We start from the raw sequence: 17,402 nt of genomic DNA on the forward strand, positions 1-17,402 counted from the left end.
ACTCAATGTATCTAGTTCTCACTAGGAGGGGTAGATATCCCTAACTTGTCTCTTAAATAGACAAATGTATCTGCAGGTAAAGGCTTAGTGAAAATATCAGCTATTTGTTCCTTTGTAGATACATACTTCAGCTTCACCTTCTCTTCAATAACTTGCTCTCTCAAGTAATGATATTTGATTAACGCATGCTTAGTCTTTGAATGTTGCACTGAATTCTTTGACATGTTAATAGCACTAGAATTATCATAGTAAATGATAGTAGGCTCATCATAAATAATTCTGATGTCTTTCAACATTTGTTGTTGGCATTTTTGATGTTTATGTTGTGATTGTCATTGATGGACACACACTTGCATTGAGATCCCCTTTATATGTATGAGCTAGAGCTCAACCGGTATCTGTTCCAACCGGTATGTTGTATTCTAGTCTTTAGACTATTGGTGATTTTGCAGAATGTGTTTCCCAGTCTGAAGCAGCATGTCGACCCCAAGCGGTTCGTAGATCTAAAGTAGTACGAGGGAGCAAAGCGGCATAACACATTCTTACCAGTCTTCATTTTTGTCAAACCGACAACCGGTATTTTGTATGAACCGATAATACTCTATGTTGAGTTACCAACTGACATTTTGTGATGAGTTACCAATCCACCGGTTATCTGATGGTGCTTTTTGTGTCGTGTTACTGAGTATGTCTAGATTCATTGAACCTAGTAAATTGAAATGTAATCCTATTGGACCGACATAAAATCAGATTCCTTCATAAGGACATCATGTCTAGGGTTCTAGGTTGTTGTTGTTGAAAGTTTTTGTTTGTGCTAGGGTTTAAGGTGGTTGATGAGTTGTTGTAAGAGCGATCTTATCGAAGAAGATCAAGTTGTAACTGAGTGAGAGATAGAGAAGACTGAAGTAATGCTGGAATGCATTAGCTGTGAGCTATACTGGATCTTGTAGACGTATAAAAATGACCATATTTCTAAATGAATATTTTATTTTCATTTCTCTATTTAATTAAATCCAATTTAATTAAATTACCCACATTCCTCTATTTAATTAAATAAATTACTCAATTTATTTAAATTAAATTCACTATACCCATTTAATGAATAAATCATTTTATTCAATTAAATCCCCCCTATCCACTTTTAATTAAATTCAAATTTAATTAAATAGTTATCCTAAATTAAATAAATCTAATTTATTTAATTGCAACCAAATTGAATGAAATTCATTAAATTCAATTAAATTCTATTATCCCTCCATCCACTTGCATTCTCCTACATTTCCCACTTGCATTCTAAAACCTATTTCTAATCCCTTCTAGACTCTTCTAATCGCTTCTAATTAGCCTTACCCATCTTCTAAACTTTGTCACATCCCTAAGCAAGGGAAGGTCACTTCTCAAAACCTTAAAGTCTTTGATAACCATTAAAAGCTTCAAATCTTCAACCACTTAATATCCCCAAAGTCTCCCAAACCATTAATGGTTAATTCAACCCTCTTACATGGTTAGAGACTTTTTGCCTAACTTAACCTTCATCCAACCCAAGGGTCTCATCAAGCCTTTAATGCTTTGACCATGATTATCTCTTAATCATTTGCACAAGGGTTTATCCTTGGATTAACTCTTAATCCAATGGGTAATCTTAACTTAAGCTTAACCCTTACCCTCTAGATAACCATAAGGTCTTCTCAGGCATTTAATGCCTCCAACCCCTTCTCTCAACCCAACCCTATGTTGACATTTGTCACCATTTCATTGGTGCAAATTGCAAACATGGATCCCCAACTTTCAAATTCAACCCTTGATTAACTCTTTCAATCTTGGCCATCCATTGCCCTATTTTTGCTATAAATAGAGCTCTCATTCCTCCATTTAAAAAAATGAATCCAAGTCTTTAGTATAATACTTATGCTCAAATACATTCAAGCTTTCATATATCATTTTTATGCTCACCATTTTAGCCTCTTTTAAATCAGGAATTAGTCTAAATATGCATGTTTAGAATACTTTCTATTATCATTAGCTTAAATCATTGAACTAATATAGTATGCTAGGATAGTATTCATACTAACCTTGTCATCTTATAAATCTAGTTTATTGCATTTGTAGAATCATGCATAGTTTAGGATGCATTTCATTCTAAAATCTATCAAAGCATCCCTCGTTCTTACATTTGCCATCCCTAAACCATTTTGCTCAGTGATCTGAGAGCAAAAACATTGGTTTGAGGGACATTGTAAGATAGAGAACCATGGGACCCACCTTGGGAAGCTGAGTGATACTTCATTACTCCATAACTTGCACCAAGAAGTCTTGTGTGCGTGTGTGGACAAGTTTTTTGGAAAATTTTCACATATTGAGTTCTATCGACCCGCTTTTCCCGCATACATTTCTGGTGCCCACCGTGGGGCTAGACCCCATATATCAAATCGGTTTTTAAATTTAACCACTTTTGCAGACACGCGGGAAAAATGAATTAGCGCGTTAAGTTGACTGTTTAGCGCATCCGGTTAACAGTCTAGTGCATCCAGTTCACTGTTTAGCGCGTGAAGTCCATCATCTAGCGCATGAAGTCCATATATTAGCGCGTGACCTCCACTAATATTTTCTTGTAGGTCTCGGCGCGGAAGAAAAACATAGCAGCGCTTTCGGTGCACAGAGTAGCGCATCCCACAGACAGTGTAGCACATCACGGGTTTCTTTTAGCGCATCACTGAGATTTTGTAGCGCGTACAGTTTGTTCTGTAGCGCATCGCAGACAGAAAATAATTTGTAACCGAAAATTAAAAATTAGACTTGTGGAAGTCCACCAAATCATCTAACGTTTTTCCTTTGGTTTTCTTGCAGGATTCTAACAAATTTGTTGCAGAAAGGAGCTTAATCTTAGAATATTTAGATGGTCAATTGAATTAGTTTAAATTTTTAAACGTCTTTTATTCTTAAAATTGAACTCACTTATTTCTTTTGGGCTATAAAAAGAACCACTATCAAAAAATTTCTTGCTTTTATAGGAGAAAAACTTTATTTTAGGCTCTAAAACGAACAAAACAAACTTTCCTTTTGCAAAAGTAGATATAAAAAGAACCTCACCATCCTTTGGTGTATAAAAGGATTCATTTTAAAATTTTGCAAAGGAAAGAACCTCACTTACGAAATTTTGTTACAATCAAAAGAGGGAAGTTATTCCCCTTTTTTTCGATTTTCTTTTGTTGACCATATCAAAAATTTTGCTTTGTTGACCAGGTTCCTTCACTAGATTAAAATAATCATTGCTTTGAGGAACTAAAACGAACACCATGCTTTTTTGGAGCAACGTCTCCAAGTAGAGATTAGCAAATCACTGAATTGTAGGCTTAAAAAGAACTTTGATTGCCTTGTCTCGAAAGTGGAAGGTATATGCTCTCCCCTTAACTGGGTGATCAAAAAGCCAAACCACTCTTAAGCTTTCTGTATTTCAAGCATAAAACCTTTAGCAAGTCTGCCTTCCCGAGGAGTTGGAATCAACTTTTAAAGTTGTTTATGGCTGGTGTGAAGGGAACGACCTAAGTGGGGAACGACCTTAACGCCAAGAATTCCAACCCACTATAATCAAACGTGGAAAGTGATGAAAGTCCTTTTCAACGATTGTGCACAGCGATTAGCCTTCCCCCAGTATCCTTGAGATACGTAAAGCCTTTATTCTAAAGGTTGGGAAGCCTCCTGAGGAAGTTTATCACTAACGGCCGAACGGGAAGCCTAATTACGAACCATAGAAATAGAAGTTTTGAACCAAGTCAGTAACCAGACATTTATAACATCATAGTGCAAGGGTGGGGAAGAATCCACCCCCAAGATTACTCACCATATATCTCTCAAGATAACTACTCAACTATGAAGCGATTCACTTTGAGTTAATTTCTGGAAAAAGGCAAAAAAATAGGCGCCCTCTAGGGGGTGACACGGCTGTTTGAGCTGATGGAATATCGAGACTAGTGGGCTATGATGTTATTTATGACCTTTGAATAAAGAGTCTTTCTGAAGTGTATTATTCATATCCAAACCTGTTAAAACATTGGGGATTTGAACACATCCTCGCAGAACATACACTTTTTGTTAGATTAGGCAAAATGGTTCTACTTTTTGTGCTGTGCTTGCATTTACTACTTCAGAAAATCATCCATCAAACTTGAAAAATTTACAACAGAATTCCAAAATTTACAAAAAACCAACCAAAGGAAAAATTAGGGCAGTTTAGCGCATAAAAGCAACTTCTTAGCACGTGAGGTACTTTTGTTAGCGCATCTAACCATTAGTTTAGCGCATCGGTTCCAAACAGTAGCGTTTTATCCCAAAGCAAAATAGTGTGAAAACATTTAGCGCATCAGAGAAACAGTCTAGCGCGTGGAAGTATCAGCTTAGTGCGTGGAAACTAAACATTAGCGCATCAGGTTCACAAGTTAGCGCGTTACAGGCCCAGGCTAGCGCATAGCTTTTCCAAAATAGATAGAAAACAATTTTGAACAATTACAACTTTAGCACGTGTCTGGGGGCAGCCTAGCGCGTGTGGTCCTTATTTTAGCGCGTGAAGTAATTTTGGTAGCACATGTTGTCTCTGTTTTAGCACGTGATCAAAAACATATAAACAGAGAGCAAAACAGTGAGAAATTTTAAAAAAATTTGAAAACATTTTCAGAAGTCTTTTCCATCAACATCAGTTTTCATCAAAGCAGAGTGACAAAAAAAAAAAAACCATTAAAAACTATTTCTTGAGCTAAATTTGTGTCAAAACAAACATTTTAAAAATCCTAAACTGATCGCACAATAAAACATATTTATCTTATCATAATCCGGAAACCTCATCATCAGTATCAACAGAATCCTTTACCATCTTACGGATTTCATCTCAAAAACACTTGTTTAAAAATTTCAAGTTGTCAAATCAAGTCTCCATATCGGGAGGCTTTTATCCATATCATTTGACACGTTTTGTCGTGAAGGGACATCTAAACCTTCACTTTAATAGAGTAAGATTTGAAATTTTCCAAACAAGATCAACTAAATCCAAACAAATCAAAGGAAACCATTGATCACTCATGCATGACTAATCCCCATATTCTGAGAAGAAAGAACCTTTATCGTAACATCACATTGAAGAAACAACAACCTAGTTTTTCCAAGTTCATCAAGAGAAACAAGTTTTTATACATCAATCGTCAACTCTTCAAATCTCATCGGGTATTCCTTCATCACGTCAAACGTTATATCCAAAACAAATCCAATGAATTTGACAAAGAACCCTTAAAAACAAGAGCCTACTGTCAAAAGTCTGCTTTTAATCAAATCATAAACCACGGAGGAAAAATCAATCCAGCATTCTTGCCCAACGAGTGTATCACTTATAACACATCTCGACCAGAACCACTCACCCCCGAGCAACATATCAACGAGGCTTTTGTCCCCTTCATCACTGAAAGTTTCTACTAAAATGCCTGTTACTCGCTCTCAAAGAAACCAACAAAGCGAGACACACGCAGAGTCTAGTATGAATCAAAGATTGTCAAATCCTTTTGAAGTTCCACACTTAGAAGAAACTGAAATTTCTGAAGTGCTTCTTCAGGAATGTCAGGAAAACCCCTCATTCCAAAAACTTGTCGAAAGGCTCATGGAAAATGACAAAGAAATATATCTGCTCATGCTCACAAGTAAAGGCGTTAAACTTCCCAAAGATTTAGACACAAACATCTTTAAAACTGGATCTCGACAATATGCATATCAAGAACAACAAAGAGAAGAAGAAACTCATAACTTTGAACAACACATACCTTAGCAACACATTCCAGAACAACGCATACCAGAAATGCATATACCTAAGCTAGAAACTCCAGAGCAAAATATACCATTTACCACACCTTTTCAGCTAAGAACTAATACAAGGGAAGAACTCTTCCCTCGACAAGACAATATACCTTTGGCTGCTCTTACTCAACAAATGCAAATGTTACAACGACAAATACATGACATGCAACAAGGGACAACAATGCGGTACTCTTTAAACGAAATCTGTCCTTATCCATTTGACAGAAGATTGAACATGGTGCCTTTTCCTCCAAACTCAGACGTTCCCAAATTTGATAAATATGATGGGAAAAGTGATCCCCGAGATCATGTTCGAGAATTTTGCACAATGAGTCTTGAATTTTCTCATGATGACACCTATTTGATGAGGTTATTCCCAAGAAGCTTGGGAGGGCAAACAATGGAATGGTTATCCAAAATTACACCACCTGTCCGATCATTTGATGTATTGGTTAACAAATTCATAACCCAATATTCCTATAACATCCAACACGCCATAACCATGCTAGATGTTTGTAACACCAAACAAAAGAACAATGAAACATTCATGATATTCCTTCAACGATGGTGACGTATGGTATCACGATATCCTCGAGACATTCCCAAAAAGGAGAAAATGGAAATCTTCATCGATAACTTGAATGGTGAAATGAGTTACAAGCTAAAACTTCAATGCATACCATCTTTCGCTAAATTGATTGAAAATGGCATTCAAGTAGAGGAAGCATGTGTCAAAAAGGGAACACTCAAATTCTACAAGGAAGGAACAAACTCATCAAACTACAATAACCAGAACAACACCAACCTAGACAAATCTCGATTTTGGACTCGAAACAAAAACGAAGGCAACAATGAATCATATGATCCCAAATCTAAGCAACCAGTGCTTGCATTATCCGGAAATCCTCAAAATACAAAAAATCCTAAAAATGCTAATCCAAATGGTAACACATATGCACCAAACACCGATCAAGGACAACTCAACACAAACAACACCAATGATACTCACAGCAAAAACATGAATCCAAGACCTAACAACAATTCACGCAACAATACAAACAATTTCCAAAAGTGTATCTTCACACCACTGGGGCAATCACTAGAATCCGCATTTAGAGAACTTTTGGCACACAAGATTCTTTCTTTGCCTCCAATCAGCAACTATGAACCCCAAATCAAACCACCTTGGTGGAATGATTCACACTATTGTGATTACCATCGTAATAAGGGTCATCAAACGAACGATTGCATGAGACTGAAGCGCATGGTGAAGGATATGATTGATCGAGGTGACTTAACGGTGGATGATCTCAAAACAAACGGTGATCACGGAGCCTTTAAAAATCCTCTCCCAAATTACACCAAGGATGGAGCTTCAACCTCAGATGATACACGCGGAGCTTGTATCAACCATATCTACAACAACACCATAAATCACATATCAGCTGAAGATCATCAAGTAAATGTCATCACCATCCGAGATAAGCGTGATCATGAATCTGTCAATGTAACAACCCGAACTTAGAAATATGTCTTAAAAGGACATACGTCACCTACAACTACCACACCAAAAATCCAATATGACTTGGTTAGCCCACTACGCAAAACTCCAGCTTAGATATCTGTACTAGAATTGCTGAAACTATCACCAAAGCACAAAGACATATTGGAACAAGCGCTATTGGAAACTAATGTACCTCAAAATCTAGATACAGACAGATTTCAAGCCATGGTTGCCCATATGACTGGACCTCATAACCTCACCTTCTCAGAGCATGACAATGCTTCCTTAAGCCATCTGCATAACACTCCTCTCCATATTGAAGTCATTGTTTGCAAACACCGAGTAAAAAGAGTCTTAATAGATGGAGAAGCCGGACTTAATATATGTACTTTAAAGCTTATCCGTGTATTAGGCTTCTCAGAAGAGTCTATTGATCCCTACAAGAAGATTACCATAAAGGCATATGATGATGAGGAAAGGTCCTTTAAAGGAACTGTGATATTACCCATTCAAGTAGGACCAGTCCAAAAGGATACTATGTGTCAGGTCTTAGACATAGATCTTACCTACAATATTTTGTTAGGGCAACCTTGGATACATGAAATGCAAGCAGTACCTTCTACGTATCCCCAGTGTGTCAAATTTCCTTATGACGGACAAGAAGTCTCCATATCTGCTGATCACAATCCATTTCAACATTGCAACGCAATGGGGGTAGCCCAAGACAGTTTGGTTCCTCATAATAGAGAGAAACAACGATTTTTAACATCAGATCTACAAACAGCAAAGTCCAACTCCTTATTTGGAGACTTCAAACAGAAAATGCAAATCAAAAGACCAAGGCATACAAGAATACTCTTTGGAGCCCTTATGTTTGGCCAAATTGTCAACATCACCTAGATCTCATGGATTGCCTACTACATCAACGCATCTGGTCACTCAGCCCATCACCAAATTTGATGGTACCTTCATCCAATTGGGCACTCTAGCACATGAATCAGAAGACAAGGATATTCTTAGTTGGTTATACAAAGATGAGGAAGAAGATAACAGAGCAGCTGCTCTGGACATTGTTCTACCTACACACCTGTATGGAAAAGGATACTTAATCATGCAGCAAATGGGATATGACGATAAAGGACCTATTGGGAAACACAGAGAAGGAGTCACTAAACCCATAGATCTTTCTTCACAACCGAGTGGAAACAAAGCAGGATTAGGTTGTGAGCTCACTTTCCTATTAAAAAGGCCACCCCACCTAACTACAAAACCTCAATGGAAAGTAAAGAAGAAGTACAAAGAAGAATCCTGGCAGGAAGCACTCTTTGAATCAGCAGAAACAATCCGCAAGGCATGGGAACGTCAAGATCAGAAGTTACATCAGGAAAAGCTTCTAAAGCACAAAAGGGCCATATCTGCAGTAGTAGCTCATATTTAAACACCAATATCTCAAGAACCAATAAAATCATCTTCAGATACCTTTATTTCTCCTCGAGGAAGCATAGTCTATGAACAAATACAGAAAATAGAAGCCGGATCTGACACAGAATCAACAAAAACCATCAAAATGGTATCCATCATCAAAGATTTGTTTTCACCATACAACATACCAGTTTACAACACTGATAGAATCTGGGATGATGCCTCAGAAACTGATTCCAATGAATATGAATGGGGTACCTGCTCCAATGCTACTACAGATATCCCTAATGATACTGATTCTATATCTCTTTCTCAAGAAGAATATAATGCAGAAGATAGACCTCTTGAATTTGGACCACAAAATATCTATGACGCCATGGAAAGCGAATAGAAACATTATGAACAAGTCTATATGGAAGATAATACCATCGAAGACCTCGATGAAATCCTAGACTTCTTTAAAACCAAGAACAATCACGATGAAAACTCTGTCCTGACACTTACAGTAGCATAACTTGATCCCCCTAACGATTCCTTACCGCTTGTCTTTCCTGACCTCATCGACTGGGATGAACCTGAAATCCATGATATACCAATTTTTCCAGATGATGAATCTGTTATCCATTACCTATGTACTGCAAATCCGGAAACAGGCTCTACCAGTGAACAAAGTAACGATGTCTGCAAACCAGGGAGTGCCAAGTCTCTCAGTTGCAAAAATAAACCAAATAAAGGATCTGATGCTGAAAACCAGTCAATGGCAGCTCTAAATCACAAAAAAGTAAAAATAAAGGATGCATCTAAGGGTGAAAACCTTTTTAAGGCACCTAACGATGGGAGACTTGACACTCTTCCTGAGCACTTTCATGAACGATCACCCATATTGATTGAGCCCACTCAATCAATCAACATTGGTACCATAGAGACAGTCAAAAACATACACCTTGCAGAATCTCTGACAGAGGAAGAAATATCAGCATTCATCATTTTCTTTAGAGAACAGCAAATTAACTTTGCTTGGTCATATGTTGATATGCCTGGAGTGGATCCACACTTAATCATGCATCACTTGTCCATCTCTTCAGGAGTTAAACCAGTCAAGCAAAAGCTACGAAAGATGAATCCACAGGTGGCACTCATGGTCAAAACTGAACTAAAGAAACTATTGGATGTCGGATTCATCCAACCCATTGACTATGCAGAATGGATTTCCAACATCGTTCCAGTATCAAAACCAGATGGTAGTATCAGAATATGCACTGACTTCAGAGTCATCAACAAAGCTTGTCCAAAAGATGAATTTCCTCTACCCAGTATTGACATAATTGTAGATCTCACAGCAGGCCATGCAATGCTCTCACTAATGGACAGTTTCCCAGGCTATAATCAAATCAAAATAGCCCCAAAAGATCAAGATAAAACCGCGTTCACCTGTCCTTGGGGAACATACTGTTGGAATGTTATGCCTTTTGGCTTAAAGAATGCAGGGGCCACTTATCAAAGAGCAATGACAACAATATTCCATGACATGATGCACACATTGACTATGTGGATGATTTACTAGCTAAATCCTTCACCAGAGCAAAACATCTCAGCATCCTAATAAAGATCTTTGATCGATTGGAGAAATTCCAAGTCAGGCTCAACCCTAAGAAGTGTGTCTTTGGGGTTACATCAAGCAAGTTACTAGGCTATATAGTCTCAGCTAAAGGTATCGAAGTAGATCCAGCAAAGGTACAAGCCATTATGTAAATGCCACCACCAAAGAATATCAATCAACTCAGATCTCTACAAGGATGACTTCAATCAATCAGGCGATTCATCGCTCAGCTAGCAGATAAAAGTCTACCATTTAACCATTTACTACACAAAAATGTACTATTCAAATGGGAGACCAAGTGTGCAGAATCTTTTTACCAAATCAAACAGTACCTGATGAATCCACTAGTTCTAGTACCACCAGTCACCGGAAAGCCACTTATCCTATATATCTCAACGACAGACATATCGTTGGGGGCACTATTGGCACAAGAAGATCAACAAGGAAAGGAAAGAGCCATATATTACATCAGTAGGACATTGAATGGCTATGAACTCAACTATACATTCATTGAGAAGGCTTGCCTAACAGTGGTCTTCGCATCTCAGAAGTTCCGACATTACATGCTAGCACACACCATTAAGCTAGTCGCAAAAATTGATCCTCTCAAATATCTACTCAGTAAGGCAACTCTTACAGGCCGATTGGCTAAATGGGTCATGATTCTCAGTGAATTCGACATTCAATACATAGAAAGATGAGCCATCAAAGGACAAGCAATTGCAGATCAGCTGGCTGAAGCACCGCTACCAGGAAAACAAACCATGGAGATTGAATTTCCAGATAGGGACATTCTTTCTCTTTCTACCAAACAATGGACCCTATACTTTGACGGATCCTATACACAACATGGTTCAGGTGCTGGCATTCTACTCATCACTCCTGAAGGACACACTATACCAAGATCATATAGGCTTATGTTTCCCTGCACAAATAATGTGGTTGAATATGAGGCATTGGTTATAGGTATCAAAATGGTCGTAGAATCGAAAATCACAGAGTTAAAGGTCTATGGAGACTCACGACTAGTCGTCCATCAAATCAACAACAACTATCAGACAAAGGATGACAAGCTACTACCCTACAAGTGAATGGTGGATGACTTCAAATAGTATTTTGTACACATCACCTTCGAGCAAATACCAAGATTGAACAACAAAGCAGCCGATGCAATGGCTACTATCGCTTCATTACTACAAATTCCAGAGCAACAGAGTCGTTATGAGTTTCTGGTAGAGCAACTGTTCTCCCTCGCCTATGACCACTCTGAATCCCATGTTATCTATGCCTTGACTGGTTCAAATTCTCCGCCATATGGACCAATATACGACTACCTCAGGCACAATATCTTACCAATTGACCAATCCCGTAACCAAAAATGTAACTTTATCCGGCAAGCTGCCCGTTACACCCTTACCGTTGATACTTTGTATCATCGAGGTCTAGATGGTACTCTTCTTCGTTGCCTTGATCGTAATGATTCCGATTCTGCTTTACACGAGCTTCACGAAGGTATTTGTGGAACACATTCAAGTGGTACTACTCTTGCTAAAAAGCTTCTACGGATGGGATACTACTGGCCTACAATGGAGAAAGACTCATGTCACTTCACCAAGAAATGTCCTAAATGTCAGATCCATGGTAATCTGATACATGCACCAGCACAGGAACTGCAGCCATTTACAATATCCTGGCCCTTTTGTCAATGGGGACTAGACTTAGTTGGCAAAATTCATCCTTCATCTTCAAATGGACACAAGTTTATTATAACAGCAACAGAATACTTTACCAAATGGATCGAAACTGTTCCCATGACCATAGTGACTGGGAAACAAATTTCCTCTTTTATCCTAAATTATCTGATCTGCAGATATGGTATTCCAAGTTCAATCATCACAGATAATGGACGACCTTTCAAAAACCAAGATGTACAAGAACTATGTGAAAAATTCAAAATCCAACATAGGTTCTCTACACCATACTACCCACAGGGAAATGGTCAAGCAGAAGCAACTAACAAGACAATGCTGAAAATCCTCAAGAAAACAGTAAATGATGCCGGCAAAGATTGGCACGTCCAACTCAATCCAGCACTTTGGGCATATAGAACCAACATCCGCACACCTAGAGGAGCAACACCATACTCATTGGTATATGGATCAGAAGCCATTTTACCCCTGGAAGTAGAAATCCCATCTTTCAGAGTCTCTTTGAAAGATTTAATCCCAGATGAAGAGTATCGAGTTAACCGACTGCAAGAACTCGAACTGTTAGATGAAAGATGTCAACATGCTTACACTCATCTCAAAGCATATCAACAATGCATGTGCATGAGCTACAATCACAAGGTCATTCCCCGAAACTTCAAAGTTGGTGACCTAATCCTCAAAGAAAATCCAAGAAATCAACAAGATCGAGAAAAGAAAGGGAAATTTGAACCTAACTGGTTGGGTCCCTATGTCATCATATCAGTCTATGGATCAAGTGCCTATCAGCTAACAACTTCGGAAGGAGATGTGCTCGACGAACCAACTAACAGCATCCATCTGAAGAAGTACTACACTTAAGTAGCCTAATGCACAGAAAAAGCAAAAAAAAAAAAAAAAGCAAAAACACAAAGTACAATAAAAATAAATGGTGAAAACCTGGTAAACAGGCGCTCTTGTGAAAGAATGACTCCTTTATCTATCTCCATACCATTTTATCCATACAAACACTATCGGCCATCACCCGACACTAGCACATATCCATTCAGGACATACTTAGCATAGTCACTATCTTGGGTTATCCATATATATACTCTTACCACATTCCACCATGGCTTGGAAATCACTGTACATATTCACATCAAGAGGCACACTCCGTCGGGGGCATTAAAATCATCAAAAATTGCGAGCATTCAAGACATCAAAACTATTTGCAAAACACAGAAGCATGGCATCCAACAACCAAAACTACACTTCATCGCAAAGCACAACACAACATTCACAAAAAAATACCAAGGATGGATGATTTTCTGAAGTACTGAATGTTGCATTATAGCATAAAAATCTTGAGTAGTTTTGCATTTTAAACTTTTTCAATTATTGGATTCTCTTCCTTTTCTCACTAAATGCTTCAAAGCTAGAGATCATGGGGAACTTCCAATATTTTCTTAGTCTTCTATCTGGGAGCCGATCAATTGTACTGTGTGAATACTTGCCTTGAGACGTGATACATCGAATATCACTGAAGGCCTGATTCCACTTCATGCATACAAATGATTTACTCTTGTCTGTTTATACGCAATACGTACTCAGGTCGTCCTAGTTCAATTATACCTTGATGCTTGTGCTATCTTGCAAAATCAAAACATCATGTAAATTTTTCTCAGGTCATTATGGTTCAATTATACCATTGTGCTTGTATAAATTTTCAACATATCCTAAACAAATCAATGCTCAATGATGATACCTACAAAGAAAGCAAACAAATATGGCTATATCGGATGGCAAATGCAGAATGAGGATGCTACCAAAAACATAGTTGCATATCATTTTAAACATAGTTGCATATCATTTTAACATAGTTGCATATCATTTTACATTTTACATCTCATTATCATACATCTCATTTTCAAGATACATCTCACAGCATATCAAATCATACATCTCATTTTCAAGATACATCTCACAACATATCAAATCATACATCATACATTATATCATATATTTACGCATTACATCATCATAAAGTAAAGAAATAACCCACATAACATGCATCCAGATAAACACACCACATTATCAAAAAAAATGGTGCCGTATATATATATATATATATATATATATATATATATATATATATATGATCAAAATGTACAAAATATATCATCACTGTGTCCATTACAAAGAATGCAATGATCAAAAATACAACAGAGACCCCGTCTCTCAAGTATGACTATCCCCTGACGGAGATGGTCTGGCTCCAGATGTGCCCGCCCCTAGATCTCCAGGAGGGTCCTATCTCGATGGCCCTATCACACCTCGGCTCTCAGACCACGACGCAGTATCTTGAGAACGACTAGATCTCGACTGTGTAAAGCTCTGTACTCAACGATCCCTGGGTACCACAACCTCATAATGCCACCTGATGCTCTGCAAAAAGGATTAGAAAATCTGTTTGATGGCAACACACACAAGAGCACAAGAAACAAACGTTAGTGTTAGCAACAAAAGATTATCCTAAACAAGCATATCAAGAGAGATATTAAGCATGAAATAGAAAGCATATAAACATAGAATAAAATAGCTAATCAAGATGCTCATAGTTGCTCCTCCCTTGTTCCTCTCCTCTCCAAGTCCCAAATGAGTGAAGCTCTCAGCTTTTAGCACTAGCCATGGATGTCATATGGAGATTCAAGATGGTTGAATATGATAAGCAAATACTATGCAAGAGTAGATAGTGATGCTATGAAAAAGCTCTATGCTAATGCCAGTATAACAACAATACTCTAAAATGCTTCTCTTTTTTTGCTTGAGGAGAAGGGTTCTATTTATAGAAGAAATGGGGAAATGAAGGGTTAAGATTGAATGGTTTAATCAAGGGCCAAGTTTGAAAGTTGGGGATCCATGTGCACAATTGGCACCAATAAAATGGTGACAAGTGTCAACATAGGATTGGGTTGAGAGAAGAGGTTGGAGGCATTAAAGGCCTGAGAAGACCTCATGGTTATCTAGAGGCTAAGGGTCAAGTCCAAATTAAGATTACCCACTGGATTGAGTTAATCCAAGGATAAACCTTTGTGCAAATGTTTAAGAGATAATCATGGTCAAAGCATTAATGGCCTGATGAGACCTTTGGGTTGGGTAGAGGTTGAGTCAAAACAAATGTTTTAACCATGTGGGAGGGTTTGAGGTAACCATTAATGGTTATTGGAGACTTTGGGGATTAAGTGGTTGAAGGTTGAAAGCCTTCAATGGTTATCAAAGACTTTGAGCCATTTAGTGGTTGAAGGTTGAAAGCCTTTAATGGTTATCAAAGACTTTGAGGGTTTGAGAAGTGACTTCCCTTTTGCTTAGGAATGTGACAAAGTTTAGAGAAGGGGTTAGGTTATTTAGAAGTGATTAGAAAACTCTAGAAGGGGTTTAGGCATGCAAGTGGATTTTGTAGGAAAATGCAAGTGGGAGAGATTTTGGTATTTTCAATTAAAATAAAATCATTTATTTCAATTAAATGGTGTAATTTGCATTTGGATAAATATTCAAATAAATATTAATTTATTTAAATGAGAAAAATGAAGATAAAGCATTAAAATGCTTGAAGACTTTGAGGGAAACCATTAAAGGCTTGAAGACTTTAAGGAAAACCATTAAAGTCTTAAGAAGACTATAGAAGGAAGCCATCAAGTTTGAATACTTTAAGGGAAACCATTAAAGGTTTCAAGTGGGTGAGGATAAATAGGATTTTAAATAAATAATTTATTTAAAATAGTTGTGCAACTTGCTTTTGTAGGTAAATACAAGTGGGTGGAGGATAAAGGTGATTTAAATAAATTATTTATTTAAAATAATTGTGCAACTTGCATTTGTAGGAAAATGCAAGTGGGTAGAGGATAAAGGTGATTTAAATAAATGTTAATTTATTTAAATGTGAGAGGTGGGATTTTGGGGGATTTAAATAAATATTAATTTATTTAAATGTGAGAGAATATTTAATTAAATAAATATGATTTATTTATTTAATTAATGGTCTGAATTTGGTTAAGTGAATTAAATCAAATAAATTGAATAATTTATTTAATTAATAGGAGAAGAGGGTTAAGATGAATTAATTAAATATTAATTTAATTAATTCATTAATTGATGGTTAAATAATCAAATAAATACTAAGTATTCATTTAATTAAGTGGACAGATTTATGTGACTACACCACCAGTAGTACTCCGCCTCCTGAGCTCTCAATGCTAGCTCTCTCAAGGTGTCTCTCATCGGACCACCCGTCGCTGCTCTCTGCACACTGGCTGCAAGCTCCTCCACTCACCCCCTCTGCTCTATCTCTATATCCCGCTCAGTAGTTAATTGCGCAATCTGTCGCTGATATGTCAAAACCTGTGCCTGCAGCTGCTGTACAGTCACCTGCAGGGTCCAAATCTGAGCATCCTCACACGTGTAGGGACCCGAACCTGTAGCGGTACCTGTGCAGGGGCAACCCCTCCCACTCTGCCTGTCCTCGGTGCTAGAGGTGGGAGCACATCCGTCCTCCTCCTCTGCGCTGGTCGCCTCGCCTCATCAGTACCCCCCATTGCAGCTAGCACCTCCCCCACCCTCCCCTCTCCACCGGCTCTAATAGCTAATCCACCTCTCCCCTTATCTATCGCCCCCTGTCTAACTGCTCTCTCCACACCTCTATCTCCTCTCCTCCCTCTATCTCCCCGTCTCCCTTTGCCTCCTCTCCCTCGTCCTCCTCCTCCATCATCTCCATCATCCTCATCATCTCCCTCTCCCTCCTCATCATCATCATCGAATGTTGGCAGCATCTCCTCCAAATCAGCTATCCTCGCCACCACCCGCGCAACAAACAATCTCGCGAACTCATCAGTCATGCCCACATCCAAAATCTCTGGGGCATAATCCCACATCTGCCCCACCAACCCGACAAACTCCTCCACCGCCACCGCGCTATCAATGGTCGGGCCCTAATCGGCTACATCCTGCCTCCGTCGTGCATATAGGCAAGCTCCCTGAGGTATACCCTGCTGACGACTAAACTGTCTCAAAACTCTGGTCACCACAAACCTCTCTATAACAAATGGGGTCCTCCCGATCAGATATCTCATCATAAATACAAAAGGCATCTTCAGCCCGTCCTCTGCCCACACCTCACATCCTATATACGGTCGCCATGTGACCATATCGATATCATCCAACACTCTCCTCCAATGCTCTAGTTTGCCCAGCTTCCGCTGGACAACTAGACCCCTGTATCCATAAGCATATGCGCATCCCACAGGCCTATCTCTATCTGCTAATGGCCTCACAGCTAGAATGTGCTCCCAGCACCATA

The sequence above is a fragment of the Cryptomeria japonica genome, chromosome 3 (assembly GCF_030272615.1).
Source record: "Cryptomeria japonica chromosome 3, Sugi_1.0, whole genome shotgun sequence".
NCBI classification, from domain to species: Eukaryota; Viridiplantae; Streptophyta; class Pinopsida; order Cupressales; family Cupressaceae; genus Cryptomeria; species Cryptomeria japonica.